The sequence below is a fragment of the Saccostrea echinata genome, unplaced genomic scaffold, assembly GCF_033153115.1.
Source record: "Saccostrea echinata isolate AGI-Se365-2 ecotype Australia unplaced genomic scaffold, CSIRO_AGI_Sech_v1 ptg000007l, whole genome shotgun sequence".
Classification (NCBI taxonomy): Eukaryota; Metazoa; Mollusca; class Bivalvia; order Ostreida; family Ostreidae; genus Saccostrea; species Saccostrea echinata.
In genome coordinates, this window is record NW_026889756.1 from 6,070,786 (window position 1) to 6,092,500 (window position 21,715).

Sequence of the window (21,715 nt, forward strand, 5' to 3'; positions counted from 1 at the left end):
TTACCTGTGTATGAATTAGTACTTGCAGGATAACCAGCACAAACACGGCATTTCACACCGATACCCGTGACAATAAAGCAGTCAGGTGTAACGAATGCAGAGAGTATACCCTGGTACTGATATCTTGGCGAATGGCGAATGCCTATTTACGAGTCGAGTCCAGCATGAAGAATAAAAAAGAAGTGATCAAAATTACTCAATTTTGTTTTGATTAAACATTTAAATATATACATTTTCTTTTTTTCCGGAAGTGGGCAGTGAAAAAATCCGAAATCGTCTGTTATCTGATATGTGCAGACTGATGAGGTGGTATATAAAAAAATGATTTATGTGACTTTTTATGATCTGCGGGAGACAATTAAGGTATTAAGAACTACTACCGGGGGTATGTTAGTCATCAATCTTGTCAATAGGTTAAAATTTTGGCCTCGAGTTTCAAGATAGATATAAAATATTTTCTTACGGCAATGTTAAGATAAAGAAGGTATGAGTTGTATTGAAATCAGACAAAATGTCATTTAAAGATTTTTTTTTCCTTTCTCAAACAGTAATACTGAATAGCTTTCTGAATATAAGTATCTAGTCAATAAATTGACAATTATCCTTCTATTCTTTTAATTTTTAAAACCGAAAACGATACAAAAATGGAATCTATAATGTATTCAGGGTCATTTAAATCACTTCATGGGCTTTGCATAATGAAAAAAAAAACAACAACGTTGAAATAAGTTGAAATGGTGTTATGAAAAAGGTAAGATAATTTTAAAATCATTTGAAGATTACATTATTAAGGAATTTATGTATAAATGTTATTTATTGAATTTGAGAGGACTGCAATGATCTCTGAATAAAAAAAAATATTAAACTCCAAATCATTTATTAAACTACAATATCTTTTGAAAGAGTTTAACTTTTCTCCTTGTTTCATGAAACGATTTTGGTCACAACTCAAAATAATATGATGTTTCAAAGTTTATATGCTTTTATTTTCTCAATATGCAACATAATTAAATTCAGTACTTAGTCTGTTTAAAAAACGGAATCATTAATGCATCTATTAAACATTACATAAAATTGATTTTTATTTACTCTGCGTATTGTGTAATCTGTGATATTGGAGGTAAAAGGATATAGGAAAATTTAATTTTACATGCCTGGAAGAAAAACATTTTTTTTTTTTTTTGCGTCTCTCACAACAAGGCCGATCACAAACATCTTATGGTCTGAGCACAATAATTTTTATACTTAAAAAGATTTTTATGTAAATTGTGTTTTGTTACAAATAAACCAACATGCATTATACACTTACACAAAATTAGCTTTAAATTCGTAATGGCAACTAGCGCCATTGACGAAGTGAAATTTCTCATTATTGATATTAAATCCTCAAGGAGTGATTCTTGTCTGGTTTCTGATTAGATGAAACATTCAAAGAATATTTGCTTATATGTCTTGTATATTTAGTTGTAAGAGATATAAAAGATCATATTTTTTTTTCCTCATCAGAATTGTACAACTTTGAATGGAAATGGTAAACTGAGTTTGAAATCTAGCAGGGACTATATTTTTGGCATAATTGTGGCGTATGAAAATATCTTCTTTTCTGCTTCTCATAATTACTACAGAACAATGAATTTAGTTATAATTTTTATACAATCAAAGACTTGAAGAAATTTTCAAATGTAAGTTAAATTAATAATAATGGACTAAAAGATTAAAATATATCAAATGAATATGATTTTCCAAACAAACTATAATTATGTTAGCTTTTAAAAGCTTCAAGTCAGAGTACAGATATGAGCCAAAAATCCGTAAAAATATTTTTTTTCTTTTAGTAAACGATCAAAACGTTTTGTTTTTGTATTATTTTGTATCTTTATGTGGATCTTTACAATATATATATGAAAATAAGAAAAAAAAGTATAGGAAGCATATAAAAATAACTAATGTATCCCAACAATTTAAGACAAATAGAGAAAAATCGGATAAGCCAATATCCCTTCTAGTTAAATCATTTATGTCAAACTTTGGTAACATCATCTTAGGGACCTATGTGGTAATATGTTTTATGCAAAAAGAAAACATTTAATCTTTTGAAATAGAAGTAGGCATCGCATGGTTGCCAACAGTATTTATTTTATTCTCAATGCAAGAAAAAGGTAATGATTTTGACCTGACCTTGCCTCAAATATAAAACGGTCAAAATTAATCAATTGTTATCAACATAATTTGACATACTTATAACCCTTTACAAAGAATTGAATTAAATGTTAATTATCCAAATACTGGATAAAGGGGAACTAAAATTGCTCATAATTTGTAATAATTCAGAAATCAAAATGTAACATCTTGTTCAATTCTCTCAATATTCTGGGTTCACATCTGCTTCTTTGCTTTTCTCGCTACTTGTACTCAAATGTCCCTGGTCTCTCTTCCTGGTAGTTATTTCATACATGAAAGATTGAAGATTCATTACCGAAGGAAAATCGTCATAGTTTCCACCATCCGTACTGAGTAATTGATTAACTCAACGCCAATTCCATTCCCCAAATTTATTCAAGTACGATCACCTATTCGAGCGTTGACACATAATGCCATTACAAATTTAACTTAAAGCCGAAGTTCTTTCTTACTGTAGTCGAAGGCACGATGATGAAACCTCATTGCTGGATGACCCAAAGTGCCGAGTATACATCCAAATTTAGGTCATTCACTGGTATATGGTGACGTCTCCATATAAGTAAAAAAAATCTTATCGGAAAAGCATTTTTCTCATGGGAAAACGCGGGGTATGTTAAGGCCACACCCAGATAATCTACTTATCTATACAATATGACGTCATAGTAAACTATATGACGTGATCTTTAAAGATACCGACTTCTCAAAATCTATATTTAAACCAAACCAATGACGTTACGAGGGGTGATCAAAAAGTTTGCGAACTATCTCTATATTTACAATACCACAATTCAGATCAGAATGAAATTTGGCACATTTAATTTATAATCATACACATAAAAATAGAGGATGTTATATAATGTTTAACCGTGTTTGTGACGGTCACAATGTGAAAATGACCTCAAAATGTAGGTGACTTGGTCAACCCAAAAATGGTTAACTCAGTCGTACTTGAGCAACGAACGACTGTAAAGTTGTATGTTTATCTTCGAAATTCCTTTGCAGTAGAATATGATAAATTGTACAAAGTTTATGAAAACAAAAGACTTACCAGAAGTTCAATCATTAATTGTATTGATTGTTTTAGTGAGGGCAGGGGGTGGTTAAAAATGGTGTTTCTTCTGTTGCCCGGTGAAAGCGAGCTGGGGAAAAGATGTGTTCTTAGTGAGCAATTTGTTATGAAAGATCGCCAAGTAAAAATTAGAAATATAATTGAATATCTTAGCAATATAATAATTATTAAATCCCTAAAATATCGTTCACTTTAGACATTAAACACATGAGATATGAAAAAAGAAGGCGTCCATACTTTATCCACATTGGATAAACGACGCCCCGAGACAGAGAGCTCGGGTTGTTATGGTCACCATGCTAACTCTGGGAAAGGATATCCTTATCCACCCATCCTATTGCCGATATTTGGCCATTTCTGACAGATAGACTGTTCTTGTTATAAAGAATAACTTGCATGGTAAGAAATATAAGACTCGAAAAAATCTTTCAGTTTCTGTGAACAGACCGCTAGAGAGCATGTCACGTGACCGCCTGGATCACGTGATTCGCGCATGAGCAGTACAATGGCAGATGTGCATTGAAATCGGTGTGGACTACTTTCAAAAATAATGGACACTGGAGCCTCGATATATTTCTTTTAAGGAAGTAATTCAATTAGTTCGCGAACTTTTTGATCACCCCTCGTATAACTGTTGTTCAATATTTAAAGAGTGAAAAGGAAATGTTACGATAATTCATGTAAACAAAGATAGGAAATCGGAGTTTAAAACTATTTAACATTAATATCATGCCTCATGCATACGGAATTAAAACTTATGAATAAGGTACGCTGATTTATTTTTTTTTACAATGTCTCCATATATTGAAAGCAGACAGTGTTTTTACATCAAGATCAGCCTTTCCTCTGTCGTTCGTAATAACAAAGATGCAAAAGTTCGACACTACATCGCATACTCTGAAACATAATTTTTGTTTCTATCGAAAGTTCTTATTCTATAGTTCTTTGATAGTGCTGCTAGAATCATGTGCTTAACGGAAGTTAGATTTTTATATACAAAATGTTAAAAAAATTCATCCGAAAGCGTGGAAGAATCGTTTCTGTGATAAAAGTGTAGGATTCTAGCAGCAGCACTTTTCATGGTCCATAGATGATTTTACATAACTATTTTTAGAAATATAAAATTATTGACTCTCAGGTAGTGTTGAACTTTTCAATTTTTCATTAAGGCATCTTTTTCAATTTATAGATGTCACATGATGAGGTCGTGATGGAGTGCTACATAATATTTTATCCATGCCTTTTTTAAATTAATCAATGTTACATTTTGCATAAAAGTGTAAATTTACCGAATTATGATCAGAGCGCTGTCTTTAATTACCTGCGAAAAATACCATACAAATACCATGCAATCAATAAATCAGTTTTGAGCTCGACTTATAAAGTTAAATTATAAAAAATCAAATATTAAAAGGGTGATTTTCTTACCCTTTGCGTTATCATATTCTGCGATGGTCTATTCGATTGGTGGATACAATGACTTGTCAGCAAATACAAATTATCATTAGGTCAATGCCGACTGATGTTTTTCATACTGATTGTTAGGCCATTATATATACACTAAATTGTAAACAGTTTTTCCGTTATTTCCGATCATGACAAGGAGCACACGGCGGGTGTGACCGCTCGGCAGGAGATGACACCTGATCCCTCTCTGATGTTTTGGAGGTCCGTGTTTGCTCTACTCCAATTTTGTATTGTTTAATGGACTTTTGAGCTTGAATAATGTTCGTTATCTCCATATATTTCATCTTTTACAATTATTAAAACTACAGCATACTTCATTATAAAAAATGGAAGGCTTGAAATAATTTAAAAGTCTGAGGGTTTTTTCTCCGATAAAGTTAATATATATTAATTTATATCCACCTTAAGACGATTTAAATGGTTTTCTACTATTTTGCTGAGTATACAATTCTTTTCTATTAAGAATCCAATCCATGCCGCCTTTAAGACCTTAAATTTCAATTCAATATTTATCACGTCATCTTCCTGTTTTCTGATCACAGTATCTCTTTTAATTCCTTTGCGTTCATTCTATATATTTAATGAAATATGCTGCTTTTAATCAGCAATATAAATAAGTTGTGACGTAGCCAATGAATTAACGACACATATGCAAGGTTTCCCTAAGATAGTGAATTTTCTTTTTTTCCAAGATTCAAAGATTTTTTTTTATATTTTGAAAAGTTTTTAAGTAATTTTAACCAATTCAATTCCTAACAATGAATTTTATTATGGCCAGTGAGTATACCTAAACATCGAACAGCATTATTAGCTACCTGTATGCCTCCTACGCTAGTGTATTAATCTTTAAGACTACCTACGAGGGTTTTCCGGTAAAATTTTGGACAAAGCGTTTTTCTCCAAAAATGATGGGTGCACTAAGCTGAAATATTCAGTAATTCTTTTGTTACAATACTTAAGTGCATCTTGATCCACTATATATTGTATCCTCTTTTTGAAAATTTCAAGGCATTTGCTTTATTTTGGCAGTTTCCCGAGCATTCGAAATGGGAAAGGCGCACCGGAGAGCAGTTCAGTTTGGTTTAGATGTAACAATGACGCCCTAAGAGACTTTAAATAAATACAAAAGAAATATATATATAAGGGGTCTTCTTTAAGTATAGGGAGTTGTGGTTTAAAATTTCATTGCTAAAGCTCGAAGGCTTCTCGAGATATTGCTCGGGAATAAAGTGTTAGAACAGACAAAATTTATGAATTCATGACCTTAAACTTTGACCTTAACTTAATGGGAGTCTTCCTTAGGCCACAGGGACTTGTAATGTAAACTTTCCTTGCAAAGACTCAAAGGCTTCTTGAGACATCACGTCGAAACGAAAGTGTAACAGAAAGAAAAACTGACGGATGGATGGAAGGACAGACTGATCCAAATTAATATCCCCGACTTTCAGTGAAATAGGGGGACAAAAAAGCAAATTATATATATACCAGTGTGACTTTGAACTTTGACCTTTTGTCCATATTCAGCAATTTATGTGATGCTAGTTATTGTCCACCAGACATTTTGTTTATTAATTTGTTGTTTAAAACACAAGTTTTAGATTTGACACAGAAAAAATGTGCTTAGTTTCCTTAAACTTCCATCTTAATCGAGCCATTTTGACTTTTGACCTTTTGTCATGAAATTTGTTAATGCTATTGTTATCATATATCTAAATTTGGTTTTAATCCATTTAAAAAAAAACTCAGACATTTATATGAAAACTGATTATAGAAACCTATTGTCATTGTCTGGAATTCTGAAAAAAGGCATAAGTTTGTAATCATGGTATATATTGATGATATATATTTTGATTATATATTGATTATTGTACATTTTGCTTAAAGCTATTTTTCCTTTAGTTTAATGATGGCATGTTCCAAATACGCTTCAACGAAAGAAACAACAAACGCTGCCCGAGTGTCAAGGCTACTCATCGGTCCCTGCACAGATCTCTTTAGGGACATTTTAAAAATTAATGTAACAGAAATTCAACTTCCATTTGTCCTTAAAAATAACAAAAAACTTCTCTTATCTGTACTTAATAAAAAACAAATAGAACTTCTCTTTCCAACATGGGGATATTTCACAGGAATGTATGAACAATTAGATTTGTCTTTATTGTACATATTTCTGAGAAATATCTCAGGAATATCACCTCACAGTAAAGGATGGGGCAAGCATCCAGACAGAAATGATCGGTCCCTCTCTGCAAACATAGATAGGGTAAGGGAGATAAGGAACGAATACTTTGGACATACAATTTCTCTCTCACTATCCGATAACGAATTCAATCATATCTGGGATGAAATTACAATAATTATAAGTGAACTTGAAATGATTTTGCCTGGAGGATGTGTAGCATACACAAATGCTGCAAAAAGCATGAAAACTGCAACAATGGATCCAGTACAAGAAAAGCAATATTTAGACGTCATTGTAAGCCAAAAAAACATTATTGAAGGTAAGGGACATGTTTGGTAACAAACATTGGTAATAAAATACCATTTTCAATTCTAGCTTGTGTCAAAAAATTCTTTTAAAAAACCTTCAAATTTTAGTAATACTGTAAATGTTTTATATTTAGCGTATACGATATTTGGCGGAAATTGATTTTTGAACAAGTTAGCGCAGATTTCATTTAGCGCATTTCTTAATGTTCTTATTTATGTATATATGTGCAAAACATTTAGCTACATACTGGAATTAGCGAAGTTTCTCTCCGCCAAAAGCGCTAAAAAGAAGGCACGGCCAAATATAATACGTTTACAATAGTTTAGCTAAAACCAAAATGACTTTTGTGTGAATGTTTGTCGAAAATTCTACGCATTCCTATTAAAATAATTCATTACAAAACTGAAACGCTTTTTATTTTTGTTTGATTTTATTTATTTTTAAGAAAAGAAAAAGACTATCAAAGACTTACAAGGTAAACACATACAAATATTTAAATTTTTAAAGAAAGAATTGCACGAGTGAACATTTAAAATACGCAAAGAAATTTTTTGTAAGATTGCTACTATATGACTTCAAGTAGGAACATGTATATTTTATTTTTTTTATTATACGCAAGCATATTCAAGTACATTCGAATGAAAGAAATTATTGACACTTTATTTGAATGTTATTTGAGGAACTCATGTTGCAGATAGACGTATTTCAGAATAATTTTACATTATCCGCTTACAACTGCAACAGTAATTCACATTTTGAAATTCAAAGAAAGTATTCATTGTTTAATTGTACATCAATATATATTTGCAGACAAACACTTCGATGGAGAAAGAAGGAAACTTATCGGTGAGGGTTATTAGAACTTAAAGATATGTTCATGATTTTAAAAAAAAACTGCACAAAGATTGTTTTATGAAGACCTGACTAATTGTAAAAAGGTTGAAAATGATATTATTGCTCTGAGCACGAATGTTAGAATACTGTAAAAGTGGATGTGGAAACGTTGACGACATCACGGAATTCTAATAATATATAATTGTCAAAGTTCCATTAATCAACTTTTAAATTCCTGATAAAAGCACTGTTAATACTAGTTTATACTCGCCATTTTTTGTTATATCGAGATCGTCAGAATTCCAGTCCTTCAATATAACCACATTTACAGTTAACGAGTATGCACTAAACAAAGAGTATTCTTTTCTCTAGTTGTCGACTCTTTTGAATGATTTCCATAATTTTAAAAAGCAGGCCGATATATAATCTATGAACCTCTAGAAGATACTTTAACAGATTGGACACAATCCCCTTCTTTAGTAACTGTTACCCTTAAAGGGAATTATTCTTTTTTTTCAGTAATAAAAAAAACATTACTGTATAAGGGAATTGTCATGCCTGTTTTGAGTTAAAGATTAAGTGCAAGAATACTTTCACATCCTCTAAATATTTATTGTCTGTTAAGTGTGTATGCTTAAAACTGCAATATTAACCGTTGCAAAACGCCGAAAAAAAGTGATGAAATATTTCTACGATAAAGATTTCCTACGGAAGCCTATCTGTGTTAAAATTGTGAGATTGAGTATGTTCAGCACTTGCTAACTCGTACATAAAATCATTCATTCTAATTTCATTATACATCATTTCTTTCAAAATCATCATAATTTTTTTAATACCACTGCAGATACAAAATCATTATTTGAAATATTTGATTTCAAAAGATTTTTTCAAGGATAGTTTTAAAATGAATGCCCTTACAAGATTCCAGAGTTTTCATATCTTTTCTCAACAATGCACAAATTAAAGTAAAAGTCGTGGATTACTGCTGCAGTAGTCATTCTAACAAAATAAAAAGTTTACACTAGGTTTTGAATGTTGAGCGTGTTGAGTTTTGATATGTTCCATGACATGACGTGTGGGGACAGCTGCTACAGTTTCATTTATTAATCAGTGTAAAATTTGAGAGGTGATCATTATGAATGAATTCTGAGTAATTACTAAATACAAATGCCTAACTTTGCAGCGTTGAATTTTTAACTACAACTTTTACAAAACAAACATATTGTACAAAAATTGCGTTTTTATCGGACAACCTTATTTTAAACATGCCATCAAATATTAATATTATCAGTTTGAGGCCTCTTTTGTGTATTAAAATGTTAGATGAATTTTATGAAAATATATCTATCACAGAGCACTTTTTACAGAGTTGTGATAAACATACTCTAATATATTAACATATTTTAATATACCTTGTATAATATATCACATAAATGACACAAAACTCTTTTTTATATTAGCGAAGACGAACCAAGTTCTATTAAAACAAAAAGACATGCGAGAGTACACGAAAACCTCAGCCCTGACAGCTACATTAGAAAAACTAAAAAGAAGTCATATCGTTATTTTAATAGGAAAAGGAGGAGTGGGAAAAACTACAACAGCGCGGCAAGTCATGTGTATGAAGTCACACAGGACCTCTCAAACACCCTACATACCCGTTTTTATAGAATCTCCAGAGGAATGGAAAACGGTGATCAATCTTGACAGTCGTTATATTATTTTTCTTGATGACTTTTTAGGTTCAACAAATTTAGATACTGGCGCTGTTGAAATATGGAGAAAATCATTTGATGTCATATATTCATGCGTAAGGAATGAAAATGGAAAAATTCTTCTGCTGATTGGGATGAGGAAAAATGTACTAGATGAGTTAAATATGCATTGTATTCACCAGCTTTTCGAAAAAGAGAATGTTATTGATCTATCTTTAGAATATAAAATTACCTTTGAAGAGAAAGTGTTGATGCTACAAGCCTATGAAGGGAAATGCAAATTTAAAGCATCTGAGCTACAGGGAGTTACATTCAAGCAATACGCTAAACGAAATGGGAAAGATGCTGTCTACAGGTTAACTGATCATGAACGACGTCAGATCGCCAACACGGAACCTTATTATGGATATCCATTAACATGTTTCCAATTTTTTGAGAAGCGTGAATTGTTTGAGCTTGGTCCCTCGTACTTCAAACATTCAAATAAAAAGTTATACGTAACGATCGAAAGCATGCGAAAGTCCTCTGCGTACACAGAAAAGATAGCATATTGCGTTCTTTCATATATATGTATTATTGGGGAAATATATATCAAAAAATTACCCGATGAATTATTTAGAAGTATTTGCAAAAAATTGAAGATTTTTGATGTAGCAAAGGTGAATATCAGAGATTCTATTGAAAGCCTAAATATTTTTTACATATCAGAAACTACAGTACAACAAGTATATACTTTTTCACACGAAACTGTTCTAGAGGCTGTATTGGTGTCATTTGGACAACTGGCTCCAGAACTTGTAATCAAAAAATGTAGAAGAAAGAATTTATTTGAATTGATTCGTTCAGAGGACTATGATGTGAAACCTTGTGAGGTTGTTTTGCAGATACCTAAGGACTATTATGAAGATCTTGCACTGAGAATGCTGCGTGGGGACGACGGTGACGGTGTAGAACAGGAACCTTGGCGTGTAGCGATGTACATTTGGTGGCACCCTTTGTCTGACGACCCTATGTTCATCTCTACTCTACTTGACCGTGAAATGAAAGGAAGAATAGAGTCCATCTTTAATGAATTGATAGGGGAATCATCAAACCTTTACAACTCTTTACTGTCCAAAAAATCAAATTCGCATGGCACCTACTTTACATTAAATGAGAGACCCTTTTCAGACACTGACATAAAATTGCAAGGAAATATCAGCAAGCGAGCTACGAGAAGATTAATTTCTGATACAAAAATTCAAATGAAAGAGTTGATGCCCTACATGTATACATCAGATGGCACATTACAAGAAAACGAAAACGAGAGTAAACAGCATGTTTTGAATAAGCAGTCTGAAATCAAGTCTGCTACAAATACTTCAAATGTTTTGCTGAGGAAAGGAAATAATAAAAGCAAATGGTCTGACTCAAAAATTGAAAGGAGTGTGTGTTGTAAAGTAAATAAGCGCATGTGTACCTCAGATGGTACTTTGCCAAATAAGGGAAAAGGAAATAAACACATTTCACTTAGTGAGAAAAAGCTCTCAAATCAAATATATGCTACCTCAAATGCCATGTTGAATAAAAAACTAAATAAAGACACGATCAAATCAACACCAGAATACATGTCTAGAATAGACTTGAAAAGGAAAGATGTGCAGAGCACATTATCAAGAAAGAAAAGTGAGAATGCAAAACATATTCTGGAAGAACGAGCAGAGCTAATCTCTAACAAAGATACGCCAGAAAACAGATTTTACAAGAGAACAATTTTCGCTGATAAGACGCTCGTGGAAATTTCAAATAACAGTCAAATTGAGAGAAGATTGCAAAATAAAGTTATTTTTTACACCAAACGAGGGCACGGACATCATATTAATTCTCCAACGTGCAAGAGCATGGTGCAGTCTACTCAAACTTTTCCTCTGTTAGAAAGAAAAAGAAGAGCTAATATTCAGAGGGATGGGTTATCTACCCGAATATGTACTTTGAGATGTGAACCAATCGAAAAAAAAGAAAAATTAGAGACTATCACAGGAAGAAAATTATTTAAACGATATACGATTCATAGTTCAAATACAAACTTTTCTGCTGACAGCAGTGATAATTTGAATGAGATAACAGAAAAACTTGTTAGCATTTCTAAATGCAGACTGCAGGAAACGGAGAGAAAAAAGAAGAACACTATACAAAATGTGCACATGTACACATGTAGAAAGTCATCACTTAGTGACATATTGCCAGTAATAAAAAAAGAAGAATGCATACTCTACACTAAGTCGAACTGATCCAAGTTAACCTAAATATGTTGACCGAAAAAAGGACTTTCTTTTAAATGCCAAACTATTCACCGATGAAGTAAATATAGAAGCTTTATATGTTCAGAAGTAATTACTTCATGTAAATGACACTAATTTATTGTTTAAAATTCATTTTATTATGTTTTGTAAACTTTTTACATATATCCTTTAATGGATGTGTTTTAAAAATTCAATGAAAAAAGATATACCTGTAACAACGTACAATTGGATGATGATTACATTTGTGATATATTCCCTTATATTTATTTATTGATTTCTCTGTGATAATTCTTTGAATGTAAGGTCATTTTTTTATTATTACAATGTAAATTTCGCCAGGTAAAATGTCAAGAGCCTAATACATGTATGCATGTCAATCTGTGCAGCTGTCTTTGTGTCTGACGTCAGTGGGCGGAGACTTTTGAAAAAAAGCCTCGTGTATAAATATTAGATCTATAAGACAGCATTTCTTGTATTAATATAAATTCTTTTATTCCACATAAAATGTAAATATATGGAATCACTGCCTTAATTGTTTGGTATGCCAGGGACATCAACGACATTAGGAAACGTGGGCAATTTATGCATAATGGGCTTCGACCACATTATCAAGTACCCTTAAGTATACCTTAGAAGGTTTTTTTTACTTATTTCCATGAAATATGAAGATTGTGAACTGTGTTCTCCTCTTTATTTGAACAGATTTTCCGAAATTATAAACTTACATTGTTAATCAAGAAATCAAAAAAAAAAAAAAAAAAAAAACCGATAAAATGTATAGTGGGAAATTAACTTGGTTGGTCATGTGATCAAATCCTGTGAATGATTTATTTGTATTTACGTTTGAGACGAATAGTTCGAATAGAACTTCATGTATTCTACGAACGGCCCGCCGTATTGTTATAGTTTGACGCACAATGACCCAACAGTTCTTGAAAGTTCGCCTTGCTGCAACATTTGAATTTTTACCTTGATGTTCAGCACTCCAGTTCATTAAAACTATGTTTAGAATGAAAGAATAATGATCGCTACTGTGAATAATCTTACTATTTTATGACTTCTTTATGTACATGTATGTGAAGTCAAAAGCGTTGGTATCGGATCATCTTTAAAAAATTGTTTGGTTGCCATCTCCCGAGCGACTGATTAAAATGGCCCAACTCAAAACCTTTTTTTACGTTCCGGGACACGATATTTCTATGCCCCCTTAATCGAATATTCGGGGGTATATAGTTCTGTCTATCTGTCTGTCTGTCTGTTTGTCTATCTGTTTGTCCGCAAAAACTTTAACCTTGCCCATAACTTTTGAGTAGGTAAGGCTATGGCTTTTAAATTTCACAGGTGCATTCCTTGTGACAAGACCTTTCTTCAGATACCACCAAATTAGACCTATTGACCTTGACTTTGGAGTTTGACCAACTTCTACCAATCTTTAACCTCGGCCATAACTTTTTAACAGGTAGTACTAGGGCTTTCATATTTCACATCTGTATTCCTTGTAATAGGACATTCCTTTGGTAACCAACAATTGTGATCTTTTGAACTTGACCTTGGAGTTGCATTTGGAAAACTTCAACCTTCGCCATAAGCTGCCATAAAAGGGCATCAGTGTTTCACAAACACATCTTGCTAACAAAGCAACTTATGATTGCGGTAGTGTTTAAGCATAACTAAATCTCACGTTATTTCACACATGTACAGAAATCGTTGCTTATATACGAGGGGTGATAAAAAAGTTCGCGAACTATCTCTATATTTACAAAACCACAATTCAGATTAGAATGAAATTGGACACACACATAGTTATACACATCTTCTATAAATAGCTGATGTTAAACAATGTTTTGCTCCCTGTTTGTGACGTCACAATGTGAAAATGACGTCAATATGTAGGTCACTTGTGACAAAAAATGGTTGACTCAGTCGTACTCGAGCAACGAACGGCTGTAAAGTTTAACGTATATCTAGGAAATGCCTTTGCAGTAGAATATGATAATTTGTACAAGGTTTATGAAGACAAAAAGCTTGCCAGAAGTTCAATCGTAATTGGATTGAATGTTTTAGGGAAGGCAGGGAGATGGTTAAAAATGATGTTTGTTCTGTTGCGCAGCGAAAATAAGCCGGTAAAAAAAATTGTCCTTAGTTGAGCAATTTGTTCGGAAAGATCGCCAAGTTACAGTAAGAAAAATAGTTGAATATCTGAGCAATAATACAATTATAAAATCCCTAAAATATCGTTTATTTTAGACTTTAAACATATGAGACATGAAAAAAGAAGGCGCCCATACTTTTTCCACATTGGATAAACGAAGCTCCCGAGACAGAGGACTCGGGTTGTGGTGGTCACCATGCTAATTCTGGGAAGGGATATCCTTATCCACCCATCCTATTGCCGAGATTTGGTCATTTCTGACAGATGGTCTGTTCCTGTTATAAAAAATTACTTGCATGGTAAGAAATATAAGACTCGGGAAAATCTCTTGGCTTCTGTGAACGGACCGCTACAAAGCATGTCACGTGACCGCCTGGATCACGTGATTCTCGCATGGGCAGAACAATGCCAGTTGTGCATTAAAATCGGAGAGGACTATTTTTGAAAAATAATGAACACTAAAACCTCATTTTATTGCTTTTAAGGAAATTCAATTAGTTCGCGAACTTTTTAATCACCCCTCGTAATAACTTTCAACACGCATGGGAAGAGGTTTGTCGAATTTGCACAAGAACTAGTCCAAATGACCTTTACTCCAGATGCCGGCCATAAGCAATCTCTGTTTGAAGTATGAACTTCCAGTAGTCCCCCGTTTGAAATTTTATAAGCCATTTTCCTGAAGTCATATCAAACATATGACGTCATAGTTTATGGAAATATTCAGTACTTTGAAGTCTGCAGATATCTCCCTGTTTCAAAACATAATCATATCTTTCTCCGTCAAAGTTTGATTTTGGGGGCAATATTGGTCATGACCGAATATAGTACTATGTTGAAATTTTATTGAAAAAAGATGTTCCCACCTACCTACAGACCCAATGATTTTACCCTGAGTCGGGAGAGGGCAAGCAAACATTATTTAAAAGATGGCCTCGTTTGTTTCAGTTTACTACCTTCAAAAGAATTTCGTGTTAAAAAGTAAGCGCAATTTTATGCTTATTATATTATTCGAAACTTTCTTTACATCGAAGGAAAATCTACTGAACATCTGTTGAATGAAAAAATCCATATGTTTCAATTATTTAAATTTTTTTATCACTATCGACTTAGAAGTTCCAAAACCAGTTTCTTCTACTGTGACAGGAATATATGTAAACAAGATATCATCTCGCCGTGTGATTCGGTCACGTTATAACCTCTGACCCTGTAATAAGTACATACAGAATTGAACAGTCATATTTTCTCTTCAATAAGTTCATCCAAGAAAAAAATATTTGCAAATGTAAATATTGAAAAATAATGTTAGGTAATGCTTGTGATAAAATATTATTAACACATTAGTGGATGTTTGAGCGAGACGCAAAATCAGTTTCTCCTCCCAGAAAAGATGCATCTTTTTTAAATTTTTGCCTTATATATAATTGTACATAATGGAGAGTAAAAACGTATCACTGAAGTCAGTTATAACATTCTTGTGTATTAATACTGTAAACTTAGACAAGCACAAGGATTATTGTGTCTTAAAACACTAAACTGTCTATTAAATACCATTTTGTTTCATGAATGCACTGAAACACTAACTAACACATTTATGTAGATCTCATTGTGTCACTAACAGTATGCTAGACAGCGTGTTAAATTTTGAAGGGGAAATGAGTTTGTTTTTTTTTTAATACACAAATTTTAACTTTCTGGATCTGTTTTCAGCAGCTTGAAGTGACAAATGAATTAAAACGACTGCACGGGCTATGTACATGTGCCCTATAGTTCCAGTTGAAAAAAAAAAAAAAAAAAAAAAAAAAAAAAAAAAAAAAAAAAACTTGTTACGAAATACACTTCGTAGCAAAATATTATTTCATGTACAACTGCATCTTTTAAAAAATTAGGCTTCAGTTCCCATTCTGTCTTACTTTTTTTAGCTCACCTGAGTCGAAAAAAAATAATTGAGTGGTTTTGATCAACATTTGACATTTTCTGTCTTATAGCTGTCGTTGGGTTGGCGTGGTCGTCATAAACTTTTCACAGTTTCTTTTCTTTTGAATCCACGGCACCTGATCTCACCTCTGATGGATATTTTACTTGAAAAAGGCGTTAATGGTAATCTAACAACAAAGCTTTAAGATAAACGTGTTGACTTTAACTTTTCAATCGTCAACTTCCCTTATTTATGCAGCAATATACCTTCATCACCTGCATACGGAGTTTATATCTGTCAGTTGATTCGATACGCAAGAGCATGTTCTACGTATGCACAATTTCTCAAACGAGGTAAATTATTAACAAACAAGTTGATGAAACAAGAATATCAGATTGGAAGTTAAGCAGGCTTTGTGAGATTGCAAAGTTCTTGAATTTGGCAGGAAACAAGCTTATTTGAAAGAAATTAAATACTAGCTTACTCCTCAACCCACAAATATTATTAAACACTTTTCTCAGAAACAGATCTCTCATTATTTAATTCATCCTGCATGGATTAGAGATGGTGCTCTATATAAAATATTAAAAATGCAGAAACTTTTGTCCAGTTTGGAAGGAATTTCCAGGATATTGGAAAATCTTTTTTATATTGATGTTTCAAATAGGACCTTGGGACTTTGTCAGTGAATTGGTATATTTGAAGGCCATTTTTTTTGGATAAAGTGAACCTAGCTCTTCACATCATTTTCAATAGATTACACAATCACCAAGGATCAAAATGATCAATTGATGCATTAGTTACCAAAACTGAGTAGTTTTGATTTCTCAAACTTTGACCCTATGTGTAAGGTCCTCAATTTCTATAAATACCCTGATCATGAGTAAGTCCCAAAACATTTACCGTGTGTAGAAGGTCCCCAGTTTCTATAAATAGCCTTATTATGTGGAAGTTCCCAATCGTTAACCGTGGGTATAAGGTTTTCATTTTGTAAAAAAAGAACATTCTTGTGTAAGTCCCCAAATATTTGCCATGTGTGTAAGATCCCCAGTTAGTATAAATACCCTTATCTTGTGTATTGATTGATTGTATGTTGTTTTACGTCCCATTCGAGAATTTTTCACTCAGATAGAGACGTCACCATATACCGGTGAAAGGCTTCAAATTTTAACCTTTACTCGGCACTCAGGGCCATTGAACAGTGAGGGATCTTTATCGTGCCATCACCTGCCGTAACAGGGGGCCTCGGTTTTTAAAGTCTCATTCGAAGGACCCGCAACTTTCACTTCAAAGTGCCGAGCGCATGGCGAAGGCATATCTTGTGTAAATCCCCAAACATTTACAATGTGTGTAAGGTCCCCAGTTACTATAAATAGCCTTATCTTGTGTAAGTCCCCAAACATTTACCATGTGTGTAAAATCCCCAGTTTCTTTAAATAGCATTATCTTGTGTAAGTCCCCAAGCATTTACCGTGTGTATAAGGTCCTCATTTTGTATAAATATCTTGATCTTGTGTAAGTCCCCAAACATTTACCATGTGTGTAAGATCTCCAGTTTCTATAAATAGCCTTATCTTGTGTAAGTCCCCAAACTTTTACCGTCTGTATAAGGTTCTTATTTTGTATAATTTAAATTATACCATAATGTATAAAATCCTCAATTTAATGAATGCACATTGGAATGCGATAAAATGTGCTTTTATAACAAATGTAAGTCTTATTAAATAAGTTCAAAAGCTTTTTATTTTAAAGGCCGACATAGAGTAGATAACAATTACTTTATCTCTGACCCACAATATTAAACAGGCACGTAGAATCGGCGGGGGAAAGGGGTTAGCCACGCACTTTTTTCCAGACATGTTTTAATGTTTTAATTACATAAATTGTTTATTGAAAGTCCGCCCCCACCTTTTGGCTACAATATTGTCAAAAACGGGTAATCTAAGGGTGATTTAGTGTCTGAGTAAACAATTTGGTACTGAAAGAAATTTGGATCTACACACCCCCCCCCCCCCGAAATAGGGTTTTCTAGCTTGGAGAATTTTCTTTTTTTTTTCTTTTGATTTGTTTGTTTGTTTTGTTTGTTTTGTTTTTTCTTTTGTTTTTTTTTTATTTTTTTTTATTTTTATTATTTGTGCAACCCCCATCCCCCAACCAAACACACACTAAAATTGCTTCCTACCAGTCAAATTATGGTTCTCATAATCGGAAATTTTAGCTCATCTTACTTGTGACGATGTCGGGAGAGCTTATATACCGTCGGCGTCTCACAGGTTAGAGGTTTAGGGTCTAATTTAGAATCTTTTTTATATTTTAATATTTTATTTAATATTTATAACAACTTTAACGAGTGTTATTGAAAGCTACATGTATTTAAATTGTAAAGACAGTTTCATTCACTCAGCCCGATACATCGAAAGAAGACGGTTGTATGATAATAACCGTCCATGTGTTACTAAAAAAAACACAAACTAGAGGTACTGTGAGCACTGAGTTTACTTATGATACCCCCCCCCCCCCGCCCCCCGCCTCCCATATGATTTTAATGGCCAAGTCCATGTTTTGCTCTGGGAAATCCGAAATAAGTGTCAGATCAAAAAGTAAAATAGGAGGTCCACAATGGCATTATGTAATAAAGAATCTGCGAAAGTAACTTTAAAGAAGATGGGTGAACAAGGCGGATGAAGTGCCTATATAGTGCGACAAATCTGAAGTGAAAAATAAAATCTCAATTATATCAAAATATTTCATCTAACATTAAAGTAAACTTTATGTAAAATCTTTGCAATTTACAAAACTCTTACAAAGACTGAAAATCTTTGCCTATCAAATAGCATACATACACTAAAGAAGACAAAAAGGATCATTTTCTCATACTTTAACGTTTTTTTTTTCGATATGGGTGGGTCTTCGCTCCATTGTTTTGAAAGTTAATCCTAAAATATACATTTTTCTGGTTTACAAAAACATGGAGCAAAGACCCACTATACCTTAAAGGTACACTTTTATGACAAAACATTTCGCATCTTTTAGAGGAAGTGCATTAAGTCAAGGGTCATATCACAAACATGATTAAAATGCCACCATTCATCAGGTGGTGTGCGGCGTAGTGGTTAGCGTGTTTTTTCTCAAAGCAATATGATACTCCGGATTTTTATTGCTTCGGCTCGAATCCCATGAATACCATATTATTGTTTTAATAAAAGAATAATTTTTTCCGAGATATTTTTTTTTTCTCTCAGAAAAGTTTTTATTATCATAATTTCAAAAATTTCAATAATAATAACTTTACTTTAAATACTTAATCACAAATTGAATATCTGAAGCTACATGTATAGGCATTATGCACGCCTTGTTCACCCATATCCTTTTATTCAATGGTATTGGAGGAGTTGCGGATAGGAGATGGGTACCCTTCAATATTATAGAAATAATGTCGTTGTCCATGTTTTGCTATGGAATACCCGAAATATGTGCCTGATCAACAAATAGAATAGGAGGTGCACAATGGCACTATGTACTAGTAACAAAGATTCTGTAAAAGCCTCACTTCATTAAATTTCAATCAGTGGTATAAGAGGATTGCGGATAAGAGATGGATACCCCCAAAGCGTAACAGACGGACGGACGGACATCCCGATCACTATATAGCCTCCCACTTTTCAAGGGGGGAGGGTATAAAAAGGTATGAAATGCTTTAAATATTTCTTGTTTTTCGCCTAAACTCACAGCATATATATTAAGATTTTGGACTACAATATTTTAATTGTAAATTTTGTCTTTTTTTCTTTACAGCAGATTGCACAACAAAATTATTTATAATAAAACTAAAAATGTGCAACTTTGAGCAGGCGGTATTCATTCAGAATAAAACTGGGATTGGGGATAGGGGTAGGTTATTCATTCAGAATAAAACTGGGATTGGGGATAGGGGTAGGTTATTGCTTTAATGCTTTAATAATCTTGTACCGCCTAGTATACATAGTGACAGAAATGCTATTGCTTATTTTTTTTTTGGTGTAGTGAATGAAATATATGGAGATAACGAACAGTATTCAAGCTCAAAAGTCCATTATACAATACAAAATAGGAGCAGAGCAAACACGGACCTCCAAACATCAGAGGTGGGATCAGGTGCGTAGCAACTTTGGCTACATAACAGGCTGCACCAGGTTTTTCAGTATGTGGTATACCATGCCATCTTCTGCCTTCTACTGGTGGACGGCAATTTGATTTACGAAATTTAAAAATAATTTTCTAAATGAGAGATAATTTTACTAAATGTAATTTTTAGATCCCATGTTTTGCTTAAAGAATCTATAAACTTTTTTCAGAAGTTATTTAAATTGCAGGACAAAATTTAAATAAATTGATGTAATATTTGCTTCATAATGGAGATTATTCTTTATTTAGAATTCATATTGACACACTGTTCGTTCCAAACATTTGATACACCCCAGCATATAGTATCGGGGGGGGGGGGGAGGGAAACTAGCCCCTCAATTTTTTTCCAAACAGAACTTTTTACTGTTAAAAATATTCCTTGAAAGGTTTATTGTCCCACTTCTGTTGCAGTATAGTTAAATCAAGGCTAATACTGAGTATATTGATCGAATTTGGCTGTGATCCCCCCTCCCACGTCCCACGTCCCAAAAGACTTGATTTAAAAAAAAAAATAGATTTTGACTGCCAATTATGCAGGAAGATTTTTCAACAAAACATGGGGTGATGTTTAAAAGTAGAACCATACCCATTTCATTGCTTTTTATAAGGTCTGATCTTCAATAACGACGTACAGTACTCAGATTATTACTCTGACAGTATCATTTAAAGGACATATCGCTTGCTTTTATAAATCGTAATTTTATTATAAATATTATCTACAACCTTGTTGATTAAAATACTGAATACAATAAACTATGTTACAGATATCTTGACTACCTCTGTTCGATTAACATTTTATTGAATTATATTTTAAAAAATTACGCAAATTCTTTACAAATAGCTGTAGGTACAGACTAAACAATTAACGTCCCAAAAGACTTGATTTAAAAAAAAAAAAATAGATTTTGACTGCCAATTATGCAGGAAGATTTTTCAACAAAACATGGGGTGATGTTTAAAAGTAGAACCATACCCATTTCATTGCTTTTTATAAGGTCTGATCTTCAATAACGACGTACAGTACTCAGATTATTACTCTGACAGTATCGTTTAAAGGACATATCGCTTGCTTTTATAAATCGTAATTTTATTATAAATATTATCTACAACCTTGTTGATTAAAATACTGAATACAATAAACTATGTTACAGATATCTTGACTACCTCTGTTCGATTAACATTTTATTGAATTATATTTTAAAAAATTACGCAAATTCTTTACAAATAGCTGTAGGTACAGACTAAACAATTAACGTCCCAAAAGACTTGATTTAAAAAAAAAATAGATTTTGACTGCCAATTATGCAGGAAGATTTTTCAACAAAACATGGGGTGATGTTTAAAAGTAGAACCATACCCATTTCATTGCTTTTTATAAGGTCTGATCTTCAATAACGACGTACAGTACTCAGATTATTACTCTGACAGTATCGTTTAAAGGACAT

The 21,715-nt window shown here is 32.8% G+C and overlaps 1 protein-coding gene and 1 long non-coding RNA gene across 2 annotated transcripts in view; one reads left to right on the forward strand and one right to left on the reverse strand.

The window, feature by feature from the left end:
• The window catches only part of LOC133180692 (uncharacterized), a 323,243-nt gene that overhangs the window by 294,222 nt on the left and 7,306 nt on the right, over window positions 1-21,715 (reverse strand). The window lies entirely within an intron of this gene.
• Window positions 7,150-9,743, forward strand: LOC133180871 (uncharacterized). The gene is made up of 4 exons (XR_009720407.1): window positions 7,150-7,218; window positions 7,654-7,683; window positions 8,019-8,054; window positions 9,503-9,743. It is a non-coding gene; the product is annotated as an uncharacterized LOC133180871 (long non-coding RNA).